Below are 16,112 nucleotides of genomic sequence, written 5' to 3'. Positions count from 1 at the left end.
GTACGAAGAGAGGAAGAAGGATCTTCAAATGGTGTTTATTGACTTGGAAAAACGTATGACAAGGTCCCTAGGGAGGTTCTTTGGAGATGCTTGGAGGCAAGAGGGATCCCGGTGGCGTACATCAGAGCGATTAAGGACATGTATGAGGGGGCGAAAACTCGGGCCAGGACAGTGGGAAGAGATTCTGAGCATTTCTCAATTTTGATAGGGTTGCACCAGGGATCGACTCTAAGTTCGTTTTTATTTGCTTTGGTGATGGATATGTTGACGCGGAATATTCAAGGCGAGCTGCCTTGGTGTATGCTTTTCGTGAATGATATTGTTTTGATTGAGGAGTCGCGACAAGGGATTAACGATAAGCTGGAGGTTTGGAGACAAACCCTGGAGTCTAAAGGTTTTCGGTTGAGTAAGACCAAGACGGAGTACTTGGAGTGCAAGTTTAGTGATTCGAGGAAAGAAGAGGTGATAGTGAAGTTGGATTCACAGGCGATTTGCAAGAGGGATAGTTTTAAGTATCTCGAATCTATGATTCAGGAGAATGGAGAGATAGATGAGTATTTCTCTCACCGTATAGGGGCAGGTTGGATAAAATGGAGGCTTGCTTCGAGAATTTTATGCGATAAGAAGGTGCCCCCAAGTTGAAAGGCAAATTCTATAGAATTGCAGTCCGTCCTGCTATGTTGTATAGAGCAGAGTGTTGGCCAGTTAAGAATTCTCATATCAAAAGTTGAAGGTGGCGGAAATAAGAATGTTGCGTTGGATGTGTGGATTCTCGAGGGCTGACAGGGTTAGAAATGAAATTATTTAGGAAATGTGGGAGTAGTGTCAGTGGAGGGTAAAATGCTGGAAGTGAGGTTCAGGTGGTTTGGTCATGTGATGAGGAAGGGTACAGATACCCCAATTCGTAGATGTGAGAGGTTGGCCTTGGAAGGTTTTAAGCGGGGTAGGGTTAGATCGAAGAAATGCTGGAGAGAAGTGATTAAGCGTGACTTGGAGCAGTTACAGCTGACTGAGGACATGACCTTGGATAGGAAGTTATGGAGGAATAGCATTAGGATAGAGGGCTAAGGGTATGAATGAGTTGCAGTCAGTATTTAGGTTGAACTTGGTATCCTGTGTTTGGCAATGTACAATATGTTTATGGATGTCGTACATATGTTATTTTATCTTGTTCTATGCTTTTGTTGCTCTTTCATACTGTCTTTTGTCTTGAGTCAGGGGTCTATCGGAAATAGCCTCTCGACCCCTTTAGAGGTAGTGGTATGAACTGCGTACACTCTACCCTCCCTAGACCCCACTATATGGGAATATACTGGATTTGTTGTTGTAGTCGTTTAAAGAATTTTATTTGGGGGGAATGAGTTGAGAACCCTTCCCAAGTTTCTAATTCAATAAAAGGGACAAGTGGATCCCATTTTTTCCCTCTTTTCCTTTATTTACTCGACTTAATTAATTAACATAATTAACATAAAAGGGACTAACTTAGAGTATTTAAAACTTGCATCCTTGAAACGGTTTCCCTTGAAACTCATAGATAAAATAAATCGATTTTCCTTTCCATCTCCTCTTCAACGTGAGTTCATCCTTTCCTCTTTTCTTCTTCTCCGCCATTTACTTCAAATCTTCTCTTATAAATCATTCCTCTTCTTTTTGCATTTTTTTTCTATTAGAAAGATAATCAATTCTACCATTGTCTTTTGATACAAAGTTAATTTTCTTTCTCTTTTCTATATCCAAGCTTAAAACTAGGGTTTAATTAAAAAGAAAAATTTGGCGATTTCTCTTTTATATATCCAAGCTTTTATTTTGTAGTATTTTAGTAAATTTTGGTGTATATATTTGACATATTTTGACAATTAGAAAATGCTTTAGTTGCTCTATAATTGCAGTATTCTGCTTTATAGTTTTTCTATTTTTAGTTTATCTTTTTACTATTTTATGTAGATACTGGGTCGATATAAGAGGAAGCAAAGTAGAGTATCTTCACCTTTTCCAGATGCTAGAAAAAAAGCTAAAGCCGCTGTCCGAAAGAAAAATACTAAAAATAATGAGCAATCGATTAGTGAAAAAGAAACATTTCAAGATAGTAGTTATCAACCATCTATTGAAGAAAAAAATGATGAAAGTAGCAGCGAGCAATCTGATGAAAAGAAAAATAATATTAAAAATAACAATGAGCAATCAGGTGAAGAAAAAAATGGCGAGAACACTTGCGATAAATCAAGTGAAGAGGAACAAGATGAGAGTAATGGTGAGGAATCAAGTGAAAACAAAAAAAAATGGTGAAATCGGAAGTGGGCAATTAGGTGGAAAAAAGAAGAAGATAGAACCAATGATATTGGTGGTGATGATTTTTCAAAAGGTACTGAATCATCTGATAATCATAGTAAACCCAGGTCTCTTTCAGTCTCAGATTATGTCAAAATAATTCTCATTGAAAAATATAAATTTAAAACACAATTAAGTGTGTTTGGGTCATATGAATCAACGATCAGTGCGAGAGTCGGCTTTGGAGCTCAATCTGTTGAGTTTAGAAAGCTTCTAAGAAGTATATCGAAAATGATTTCAAAAAAAACTTGTTTAGGTCATTTTCTGAAGTTGGATGAAATGTAGTAGTACAACTTCCAATGAAGTTAGTGCATGGACTTTGTCTTCGTCGAAAATTTTGTAAAAAATAAAAATAGATTTGGTTTGATTATAATGATTTGCCGATATGTTTTGGGATTAATGAATTTGCTATCGTGATTGGACTTTGATGTCATTCTCTTCCTCCTCTTAGTTAGCAATTAGCAAAGATTGGAAAAGAAGGTGAAAAGTTGGTTTATGTAGTAGGTAAGTATTCAAATGATGATGTACTTATAGAGAAGATGACGAATTCAAAGCTGACAAAAAAACAAAAGGTGGTTTTTAGTGTGGTTTGGTTCTTGCATTGTATTTTATGTTCAAAAAGTGCAAATAAGAAGATAGAAACTCAGTGGCTAAATATAGAGTCGAACAAAAATGTATTCGATTCATATCCATGGGGTCGAATAAGCATTGATCTTACCATTAGCTATCTTTTAAAGAAGCTAGATCCACCCAAATCTCCGTATAACCTTCATGGCTTTCCGTGGGCGTTCGCGGTAAGTAATTAAATTGAAGTTTTCATTTTTTAATTAGCAATTAAACTATTATTGTGACTTTATTGTGTACAATAAGCTACTTCTTACTATTATAGTATAAGCTTGGACATTTAAAGCTATTTCGGCAATTCAACGACTTTTTGAGGATCCTTTACCTGAAAGATTATTCCCAAGAATGATTAGATGGATGACCGTAACACCCGCTCACAAGATAACTGTTGATCCTATTGACCAAACAATAGAACAAGTAAGATTATATATGTACATAATTTTAGTTGCGTTGTGAAAAGCAACAACTTCAAATACTGGGCAACTGTGCTTTTATTTTTACAACTACTTTAGTTGTCCAACAATTGTTGAGTTATTCCGGCAACTACTTAAGTTGTCCAACAACAATTGAAGTTATCCCCACAACTACTTCAGTTGTTCAACAATTGTAGAATTTATTTCCACAACTTCTTCAGTTATCCAACGACTGTTGAAGTTGTTCCGACAACTTCTTTGGTTGTCCAACAACTGTTAAAGTTGTTCCGACAACTAGTTCATTTGTCCAACAATTATTGAAGTTGTTCCTACAACAACAGATAACTAAAATTATTGTTGGACAACTGAATTAGTTGTTCCAAACTACATATAATTTTCTTAAAATTTAAATGCAGATGCAATATCCAGTTGTTCACCCTTTTCTTTTTTCAACAAACATAGAGAAAGAATAGATTTTTGTTCAAGATATTGAAGCCTATGAAGATTCTCCGGATTCAAAAATTGATGTTTTAAAAGATGAGTTGTCACTTGTAACTACAATAAAGTTGGATATAACTGGAGGTGAGGAGAATCTTAAGAGAGTTGGTGATGATCAGAATCTTAATAACGTTAGTGGGGAGAATAGTGTTGTGAGAAATTATGGTGTTGAGAGAGATACTGTTGGTCAGATTACATTTGATATTTGAAGATCTTTTGATGGAGTAAAAAAATATGATTTATACTGCTGATCTTGGTAGGGGAGGTGATACTCCGGGTGTGAAAACAACAACAAATGTGAATGCTTCTAATGTTAATTATTGTTATAAATGTCAAACATGTTGTGATAAGTATGATGTCCTTTTGAATGAAGTAAAATCCTTGTTAACAAATTTAGATGGGCAGCAATCAAAGAGGACTATATATTCGAGCTATGCAAGAAAATCTCCTTGTACTTCTACGTTAAAAATAAGATTGGCCATACATTTCAAGGCCAAAAATACACACTTTATTGCACTCGAGTTTTTGATGGAGAAGGGCTTGATTCACGTTTATGATTGCAATATTGATGTGATACGAGATGAAACTATGAAATTGGAACCAACACAAAAACAAGAACAACAAAGGAAATCAAAACAAAAGCGTAAAGGAACAAAAGATAAAATGATAGATAGTCTGACACAAAATGATAAAGAGAGGATAACCTAAGGGTATACTAAACCCAAAGACCTTCCTATCAAAGTATCATAAGCACCAACCTCTTAGAGGACTTCACGAGAATGGACTCGAGCAATCCACATTTCTTAGTAATCCATAAACTCCCAACTAGCTTAAAAATAACACTCACAAGCGTAACTTAATTCATCACTCATCAACTACCTAAAAGTGAAAGAAAACTAGCTATATATAGCCATGGGATATTTATTACACAATTGACCCAAAAGTATCTCTAAAAGCTATTAGGCCAAAAAGTGACCCAAAGCCCAAAACATTAGAATGGATGCCCATACTCTCTCGAACCCAAGCTATCATCCAAAATTCTGTGTCGCCCATTCCTTTCTTGGAAGATGTCACCAAATATAACTTCTTTACAAGCTATCCTTTATTCACGTATTTGACCTTCTAGAATGTCCAAATCTTGAATCCGCAGACGTGATCCTTGAAGCATCGATCCCAAAGGAGTGGAGCTTATTATCTTGTATCATCCTTCCTTTCTTGAAGAGGATTCATCCTTGAATCCAACTCATTTATCAACTTGTCACTGCACTTTTCAAGTTTGAAATTCTTTGGTAAGAATTCTGTTAAGATTTTAAGCTCATTTTCATATGGCATTCTCCTTGCATCCCCCTTTGATATTGTTTGTTCATGAACCTGCACAAATGAAAGAGTGATGCTAGGTAAAATGTTAGCATCATGGTTAGCGAAGGACAAAGGTTCCATGTTGAAATTGGTCTTTTCAATTTGGATTTGGGTTGGTTGAACAATGTCTTCGGAAACTTGGTTTGTAGTGGGTTGGGTAGAGGAAACATGTTCTTGAGGTGGAATCGGATGTGGTCTTTGGTAATGGGGTGTTTGCTGGTGGAATTGTGGTGGTTGGGGTACATTTGGTGGGGTTTGAGTAGTAAGACATGTCACCTTTTACATATTTCCTTTCAAGCGTGACCCATCCTCTTTCCAACTATTCAATTCTTGTCGCCAATCCATGATGGCTTCCCATATGATTTTCAATGTTGCACCACCTATAGTTCTTTAGCACAATTGAGAAAAGGGATGAAATAACAATTAATGATTCTTTTGGAGGTTAAATACTCGACTCAACAAATAAAGACACAACAAAAAGCACACAAAGAAATTACAACACAAAAGAAGAATAAACAAGAATTAATTGAACAACATAAGTAGATTACGGTTTAGTTGTTAATTAGTTTCAAGAATCAAAGAAATGAAAGGAGGAATTAAGAGATGAAAGCAATGGTTTTGAACCTGATTTGGTTGAGTTTTGAAGTTGATAAGGTGTTCAAGAGAGTTGGAGATGTGTTGGATATGTGTTAGGGCTGCCTAGATGCACCTTGGACGCATACCAAATGCGGGATGGACTGTTTTGAGGTGTGGGAGCAGGTTGGGCGCAGGTTGAGGGCAGGTGGAATGCATGACGGTGTTTCCTTACTGGTTGGACCTGCTATGGATGTGTGCAAGCATACCAAATTCAGGTCCAAGTCAGTCAAAACTTAGGTCAGCCACCAGCTCACTTAAAGTACCGTTTTTATCCTTTTGTGGTTCCCTTTTCCTCTTCTTTGGAACATACTCTTGGATCTTCAAAAAGATACTTCTACAATCACCTTTGCACACCTTTTATTCACATTTTTAGGATCAAATACCACCTTTTTGAAGAAGATTCAAGATGAATATTTGAATCTCCCTCAAGAACACCAAAACTTCAAAATTCTCTATCTCTTAAACTGTTGAGCGAAATACGATGAAATTTTGAAACAAGGGTATTTTCAACCCTCTAAACACATTTCAAGCATAAATTTCCTCAGATTCTCAACCAAAAATTTTGGATTTTAACTCCACCTTCAACCTTCAAACTTAAGCTTCTCAACAATGGTAGACCCTCCGATTCACCTTCGATTGAGCTCAAATTCAAGGTTTAGACTCTAATGGTGTTAGGGAACAAGAATATAACACCAAAACAAAAGAAAAATAGCAAAATCAAAGACTCAAATTTGACCTAAAGGCAAAAATGTGAATAGTTATTTTTTTTTTGGATTTTTGATTTTTGACTCTCTTTTTTGTTGATTTCTGAGATAGCAAAACCCAGGACTAGAATCATGAAAATGATTTTAAGTTAGCCCCTAATACCAAATGATACAAGACAAAACTACAAAATTCAAAACAACATAAAAACAAGAACAACAAAGGAAAACGAAACAAAAACGTAAAAGGAACGAAAGATAAAATGATAATAGTTTGACACAAAATGATAAAGAGAGGACAACCTAAGGGTATACTAAACCCAAAGGCCTTCCTATTGAAGTATCACAAGAACCAACCTCTTACAAGGATCCTACAAAAATGAACCCGAGCAACCCATGTTTCTCAGCAATCCATAAGCTCCCAACAAGCTTAAAAACAAAACTCGCAAGTGTAACTTAATTCATCATTTATCAATTGCCTAAAAATGAAAGAAAAATAGCTATTTATATCCCGAAAGTACCCCTAAAAGCTATTAGGACAAAAAGTGACCCAAAGCCCAAAACATTAGAATGGACGCCCATACTCTCTCGAAGCCCAAGCTATCATCCAAATGCGGTGTTTCCCATTCCTTTCTTGGAAGATATCACCAAATATAGTTTCTTTCCAAGCTATCCTTCATTCACGTATTTGACCTCCTAGAACGACCAAGTGTTGAATCCGTAAATGTAACCCTTGAAGCATCAATCCCAAAGAGTGGAGACCATTGATCTTGTATCATAATGTGTGTGATGAGCTGACTTTTCTTACTGCTATTCAACCCTTTCTCGAATTATGGCCCAAACTACTTAAGCAAAACGGGGATCAATCATTTGCCTGAAATTTTTTTAAATGATGTATGGTCGTATGAGCGTCTCAAGGATGTCCCAAAAAGCAATTCTTGTGCAACATGTGGACCATATGCTTGTGTTTTTAATGATCACTTGCTTACTGGGATAATTTGATGCACCTTAATGACAATGATGTGGATAATTTGAGGATGAGATATGTTGTTGCCGTGATTGAGAAGGAGTTGAATCCTGGAAGGATTAGTTGGGGATATTGATTAGTTGTGTATGAAGTTACTTTTTGTACTTGGTTTACGAGAGCATTTGGATCAATGGAATTAGTTTTTGTGTTAGCTTTTGATTTAATTATTTCAGTATTAACGTATTTGTGCCAACTACTTTATTATTTCCAAGTTAAAGTAATTGAAATACTACAATTGTTTTTGTAACTGCTTTAGCTGCACAACAACTACTTTAGTTGTTACTGTAGCTGCTTCAGTTGCACAACAACTACTTTAGTTGTCCCTGCAACTACCTCAGTTGTAACTTCAATTATTTCTGTAACTGCTTCAGTTGCACAATACATTAGATGTCCCTACAACTACCTCAGTTGTTCCTTCAACTACCTCCGTTGCACAACAACTACTTCGGTTGTTTAAACAAATACTTCATTTGTTTCAGTAACTGCTTCAGTTTCACAACAACTACTATAGTAGTCCCTGAAATTACCTTAGTTGTTCCTTCAACTACCTCAGTTGCACAACAACTACTTCAGTTATTCCTGTAACTGCTTTAGTTGCACAACAATTATGTCAGTTGTCCCTACAACTACTTCAGTTGTCCTTACAACTACTTCAGTTGTTCTTACAACTACTTTAGTTGTTCCTACAACTACATAAGTTGTACTTTATTAAACTATTTCATTTATACTTGTTAACAAAGAAAATGTCTCCGACGATCTTCAATTATTATTAAATAACTTCGCTTATACTTGATAATCCAAAAAATAACTTTGCTGATGTTCAATCATTATTAAACGACTTAGTTTATACTTAATAATTTAGAAAATGAGTAGATAAATCTTCAATTGTTGTTAAATAACTCTGTCGATCTTCAATTATTATTAAATGACTTTGTTTATACATAATAATTTCAAAAATGACTTTGACGATCTTAAGTTATTATTAAATGACTTCGTTTATACATAATAATTCAAAAAATGACTGACAATCTTGAATTATTATTAAATAACTTAGTCTGTACTTGATAATTCAAAAATTAACTTCGTCGTTGTTCAATCATTATTAAATGACTTAGTTTATACTTAATAATTTAAAAAATGAGTAGATCGACCTTCAATTATTGTTAAATGACTCTATCGATCTTCAATTATTATTAAACGAGTTTGTTTATACATAATGATTAAGAAAATGACACAGACGATCATCAATTATTACTAAACGACTTCATTTATACATAATAATTCAGAAAATGACTTCGACAATCTTCAATTATTATTAAATAATTTTTTTATACTTGATAATTCAAAAAATAACTTCGTCAATGTTCAAACATTACTAAACGACTTAATTTATACTTAATAATTTAGAAAATGAGTAGATTGATATTTAATTATTGGTAAATGACTTAGTCGATCTTCAGTTATTATTAAACGACTTCGTCTATATATAATAATTCAGAAAATGACTCTGAAGATCTTCAATTATTATTAAACGACTTCGTTTATCTATAATAATTCAAAAAATGACTCTGATGATCTTCAATTATTATTAAATAACTTTGTTTATACTTGATAATTCAAAAAATGACTCTGTCGATGTTCAATCGTTATTAAACAACTTAGTTTATACTTAATAATTTAGAAAATGTGCAGATCAATCTTCAATTGTTATTAAATGACTTAGTCTATACTTGATAATTCAGAAAATGACTTTATAGATCTCCAATTATTATTAAACGACTTCGTTTATACATAATAATTCAAAAAATAACTCCATTGATCTACTGAAGTGGTTAGTTTAGATTTTATCGTACAACTATATTGGCTGTCCAACAACATTTATAGAGATTGGTATACATCTAAATAAAAATCTCAACGATATAAGTTGTTTGAATTTATCCAGATTATACTTCAAAATGTTTGCTAAATGTCTTGATTACCACAAGCCAAAAAATTAACACCAAATTCTTTGTTAAACCAAAAAAATTACTACCCATATTAACAACATGTTATAAATATGATACAAACTCATGAAACTTCATTTGATCTCGTAGGACATGTACGTTTTTGTGGTCAATGCTTTTACACAGAGAGCATCTATTTCACTTTTTTAAAACCACTTCTCCTATAGTAGGCATCCGTTTTCGCTTCTTTCTTTCTGATTTAGTCTTCTTTTCAGTTGGAGGTATTATTCTCTCTAAAACTTCAAGCGGAAGGTTTCAAAATTCTTCAGCTAGCACCGGATAAATTGGGTTTGCATATGCAAGTATGTATGACTCTACCTTATAATACGGAAAAGAATACTTGTAAATTATCTTGTCATACTCATTTTCTAATTTATGTCTAAGTGCTGTCATAGCATGTTGACATGATATTTTGTCCAAATTAAACTCTCTACACAAACATGTTTTGCTTCGTAGATGGACCATTGCAATTTTATTATCTCCAGTAACACTGAACGTGTTTTCATCTATTTGATGGATCAACAGATTATTACCCAAATTATTGTTAGCCATTATTTTAGTTTCTGCTGAAGGGACAAAAGTGTTTTTTAACTTGAGTATTTCATTCGTCTCTCATAAAATAACTCTGACCATCTCTTACTTATCTCATTGAACAAGACAGTAACGGAGAATTCTCTTTCTTCCTTGAGCATTGAATTAACAGACTCGGCAATATTTGAGATTAGTACATTATATATGAACTTTAAAAATTTAACAATATCAAGAAACTAAAATACAACAGATTGCAAATCCTCAACAATTATTGTAATTTCTGAAACAATCATCGTAGTTGATGGAACAACTATTATAGTTGTTGGAACAACTATGAAAGTTGCTGGAACAACTTCAATAATTTTTGGGGACCTGCAATGTTTATATTTGAGCCAGTAAAAAAAGTTTACCTTTTTTTTTGAAAATATGCTCTACTCCATTGGTCAAAGGCGATATTCTATTGATTATTAACAACTTCCGTATTGATAATTCTGACTTTTTCAAAATGATCATGAAACATTTCTCTTTGATATGCCTTTATTGCATGATAATAATGTCCAAGAAAATCTCCACAATGAAAATTTGTACGAGCATTTTTACCAAGATGCCTCGTACAACATTCGTGTTGCGCTTCAGAATAAAATTTTAATATTGTTTTTTCTATGCTTGGATGCCTATTAGAAATGATGCACAATTTTGAAGTATTAGGGACTATCTCTAATAATTTCTCAAAATAGTATTGATATGCGGCACCACACTCCTTATCTACTACACAAAATGCAACAGAAAAAATATGATTCTCTGTGTTTTGCGCCACAACAACTAACAAAACTCCATCATAATGATCACTTAAGAATGTTTCGTCATCAACTAAGACTTTTCTCATGTGCACAAGTCCCCTAATCCAAGCTCCAAAAGATACAAAAAACTATTTAAACCTTCCCTGATCATCAAGCTTCAACGATGTCTTACTTCCTTCATTTACAATCATAAGTATATGACGAAAATCATCCAGAACGGCATACCCATACTCCGGTGTCTCTGTTATTATAACCTTTGCTATCTCACTGCTTTTCAAACACTTTCAGTAGCTAATCTTGTAGCCCAAATCTGCTTGAACTATAATTTTTATATTTTTTGTGGATGGACCATTTTCATTCAAGAAACTATGTAGCATGTATTCTGCAATGACATCTGCAAAAGCATGTGGACGATGACTTGTAAGGTGTTGTGCTCCACATGAGTGAGTGTTGCGATACTTAACAATTTCAAATCTACAACTTTTAACCTTTGTAGCTCGCAACCATCAATCACAATTTTAATCTACACATCTAGCATAATACACATTTGTACAATTATTCACCGATTTAAATCTTTGATCTTTCTTCATGGAAGCAAGCTTCAACAATTTAATTAATTCTCGCTTGTCCTTGAAAATTGTACCTTTATAAAAACTTGTGTCGTCATCATCTATGTGGTTGCCTAGCGTTGGTATAGAATGATGTGCAACTTTTTCATTTATCGGAATATCCATAGTAATATGCTGGTCTTTATTATTTGAAACTGAATTTGTTGTTTGTACCATCATTTCAGCCATATTCTTAAAATGAGCCTACTTTGATTATCCAAAAACAATCGCAAATCACAATCATCTCTTATCTTAGAAGGAGCTCCTTTTTATTTTTTCACAAATCCAAACATGTAACTAATGGAGAGATCATCTTTATCACAAGTTAACCCAAACCTAGAAATAATGATCTCAACCAACTCATCTTACATAATATTCGCACATATTTTTATAGGTACTATCTCTCGGCCCTTCGAACGCCAAGTATAACGAGTAGGATTTTCTATCCATTCACCATGTAAATCAAATCATATCATTATTTGATCTTCCATAGACGGGCACAGTACCTGAAGACAACACAAAGTATTTCCGTAAGACTAACAAGTGAGACATTCATCAAACAACTTTAAAATTGCTAAATAATTTTGATTACTCGTCTCTACACCTATTTAGTTGTCTCACAACTATCGACAATTGTCATAAAACTTTAGTAACTTTAGGTACATTTATAATTTGTCAAATATTTATTTCAACAATTAATAAGTTGCTCCAAATTTATATTATTTGTCCAAACAACTAATTAGTTGACCAACAATAGTACATAATTGTCATAACACTTTAAGAGTTGTTGAGACAACTAACATAAGTTGTTCCACTATTATATTATTTGTCCCAAAACTATAGACAGTTGTCAGACAACTTCTGTATTTCTCAAACACATTTAACTATTCTACAAACAACTTCAGTAGTTGTTCGGACAACTACGAAAGTTGTTGGCTGAGACAATCAGATTGAGTTTACTAAACCCAGTTGAAGAATAGCCACAATATTATTTTTATACTTATCAATAATGCTCTTTTGAGTTAATTTCAAGCTAAAAAAAGCAATTCAAGAAAGTTTAATAATATTTATATATTCTCTTTTCTATAAAATTTTCTTGATGATCTTCTCAATACAATCACAAATATAAAAAAAGATGAAGAAGAAGAAGGGGAAGGACAAATATATACCTAAAGTAGCAATTTTAGGCGGGTTGAAGGGGTAGTGGAAGAAGACTGGTGGAAGGCGACAAGAACACCGCCTTTTGGGATCTCCCGCCTTTTCTTTGGATATATTTTGATAAAAATTAAGATATTTTGAGGCAATAAATAGAGAGGTGAATGTGTAAAAATTAAAAGTTTGGGACTGCTGAGTTATGTTTTTTAATGAAATTTAATCTCATTAACCTTTATTATTCATTTGTCCCTTCTACCCAATTCTTAAGACTTGAAGGACTCCCACCTATTTGAGTAACTATTTCATCCCTTTTAACAACGTCTCTCATTTTCTCCCAACAGATTTTATATTTTTTCAATGTTAGTTTTTCATATGAAGATCGTTTGACCAAATCATATTAATAATATGTTTTTTAGTATGTTTTTCTTTGATATCTGATTTATCGCCTCTATGGTTTACAAAATATTAGCTTCTGCATGATGCCTTCTCAATTTCGAACCCAACAAGTGGTATCAGAGCCTATAATTTAAAGGTCCAATAGTGTGGTGAGACAAGATTAAACAGTTTCAAAGTGATTTCAAATCAAGCTGCAACCAATTTGGCGACAATGATGTTTTTGTCCAACTACATGTGGAGAAGATGTTTCAATCATATTTTTAACAATCCTGCTGTCACATCTTTAAAAATAAAGCTCTCTTTTAACCCTGTAAAGGGCTCCTATATTTTTAACCCAAAAGGGCTCATATATTTTTAACCCAAATGGACTCTATTTTTAAGCATGAAAAACAACAGAGATAAATGAAGATTATGTGAAGAATTAAAATTATGCATATGACACCTAGAAAACAGATCAAATTATGTTAAGAAAATCAAACCAAAAAGGGAGATTTATTAGGGTTTTTATCCTGATTTTCTGACCAAAATTAAGTTTTACTTTTTCTTGGAAGGAAAAATAAAAGTAACCATAATTACTTTTACTTTTCCTAAAAGAAAAATATTTTTTTTCATATTTGGCTAACCTCTTTCTTAGAGGAGTGGTTTTGGACCTCTATAAATAGAAAATCCTTCTGTGCATACCATAACACAATAATATCCACAATATAGTCATTAAAGAGTCTTGTCTAGGGGGAGATTTTTCCCAATAGATTTTATGTTTTTCATTATTTTTTTTTTCATATGTAGGTCGGTTGACCGAATCATATTAATAATATATTTTTTTAATATATTTTTATTTGTCATCTGAATTGTCACCGTCTTGGTTTGCAAATTATAAGCTTTCTCATGACGCCCTCTAAATTTCGAACCCAATATGATGTACAACTCAAGCAACTCCGAATTAGTTGAAAAGTCCAAAGTTCCACTATAAAAACACCTTCCTTCAACATATAAAACTTTTTTTTGTATAGTGTGTATAGTTAAAAGAATTAGAATATTGTCTTTGTCTCAACTCCCTCTTTCACTACTACATTTACTCTTATCATCTTTTTCTTGTCACTCATAATGTACTACCACTCATCTCTTTTCTCAACACAAAGAATGAAGCACCATTTATCTAGATGCAGTATTCTTTCATCTAGGAGATGAGGGAGTTGTGGATATTAAGTGAGGAAGATGATTGTTATGTTATATGAGTTACAATACACAAAGAGGTAGAATAATGATAGGAGTTACAAAAAACTTATGTCCACATTCTACTACTAACTCATAAGATTAAAGACACAAAATAGTAAGGTAGATAATTAGTCTTGATGTTACATGCAACCAATGATCATGGAGTTACAAGAAACTAATAATGGTCATATGAGTTACAAGAATTAATGGTCATCTTTTACAACAATTTATACCCACTAATACCAAAAGATAATGTGGTGAGTTACAAAAATAATAACACCACTTTCTTCACTTTATGTCTACTAATTATCATACATTTTAACAGTTTTATTTTAATAATAAAATGCACCAAACAGTTCATATTTGTGAGTTTTGCACCTCAACCTCTCCTTTTTGTCCTCTAACTTGTCTGTACATATTAGGCAAGCGTGGAAATTAGTCGTTTAAGTTGAAGAAATTCTATCACACACCCTATGCCATGCACATTTCAAAATATGTTTCTAATTATGGTGCATCTTAAAAATTCTATAGAAGCATAATACTACTAAAAACTTGTAAGCTAATATTGATTTTATGAAATACTTTTAGAGCATTCTTGTAGGTAAAAATGGGGTTTAATTAATTCCCAGACACATAGTAGTTATTTTTTTTTTTCATAAAATCCCCCAAATTCTGACGTGAATGACATGCATTTGACTGAACAAAGGAAGGACCTTAAATATCGATGCATAAAATTTGATACGAGAAATCCTCCGGCAATCCCTCTTATCACTTGACCCAAGCAACAAATACCATATTATTAGCTAAATTAAAGAAAATCAATTTAGATTCATTAATTGTGAAACAAGGATTTAGTGACAATTTACATCCACACTTAATTTAGCTACCCAATATAAACATAATTTCCTCAGTCTTGAGACACTTTTTTTTTTTTAGTCAATTCAACAATTAATGATCCATTTATATATTACTCCCTCCATCCATCAATAGTTGTCCACATTAACTTAACACACATGTTAAGAAACAGTAAATAATAATAATAATTTTATAATATTACCAATATAATTAATTCTATGTTTTGAGAAATGTATTAGGTAATGACTATGATTAATATCTAGGGATAAAATAGATAAAAATGAATAAATTATTCATTAATTTTTAACAAGTATTATTAAAAATCTATGACAAATAAAAATAAATGAGAGAGCAACAAAAATATTTTTCTTGACGCTTACTTTAATGAAATTATTTGTAGCTATAAATATCTATGGTTTATATTAAATCACGAATTCTTAAATTCTTTCTTTTATTTTAAGACGTCTTGCCTAATCACATATCATTACATAATTAGGCGAAATGGTCTGGTAGACTCTTGTACTTGTCTTGATTTGTAAACTGAATATCTTTTTTTAGACTTTTGTCATTTGAACCCCTCAACTCCCATCTGAGGTGGAAAACGCGTGATTACACGCATTTTTTTTGAACGAGTGATTAAAAAAATATTTATAATATTATAAAAAATTTAAAAACAGTAAATAAAAAAAAAAATCTAAAATCTCCCTCCCCCGTCCTGCCCCCCCTCTTCCCCCAACCTCGTCCAGCAACCCCCTCTCCGTTCCCTCACCCCCTCTCCCATCCCCCCACCCCGTCCATCACTGTCCCCACCCCCACCCCCACCCCGTCCACCACCCTCTCCCCGTCTCCCCACCCCATCCACCACCCTCTCCCCGTCCCCCCACCCCGTCCACCATCCTCTCCCCGCCCTCCCGACCTCGTCCACCACCCTCTTCCCATCCCACCACCCCCATCCTCCACTCT

The sequence above is a fragment of the Capsicum annuum genome, chromosome 3, assembly GCF_002878395.1.
Source record: "Capsicum annuum cultivar UCD-10X-F1 chromosome 3, UCD10Xv1.1, whole genome shotgun sequence".
Lineage (NCBI taxonomy): Eukaryota > Viridiplantae > Streptophyta > Magnoliopsida > Solanales > Solanaceae > Capsicum > Capsicum annuum.
This window is presented reverse-complemented; position numbering follows the sequence as displayed.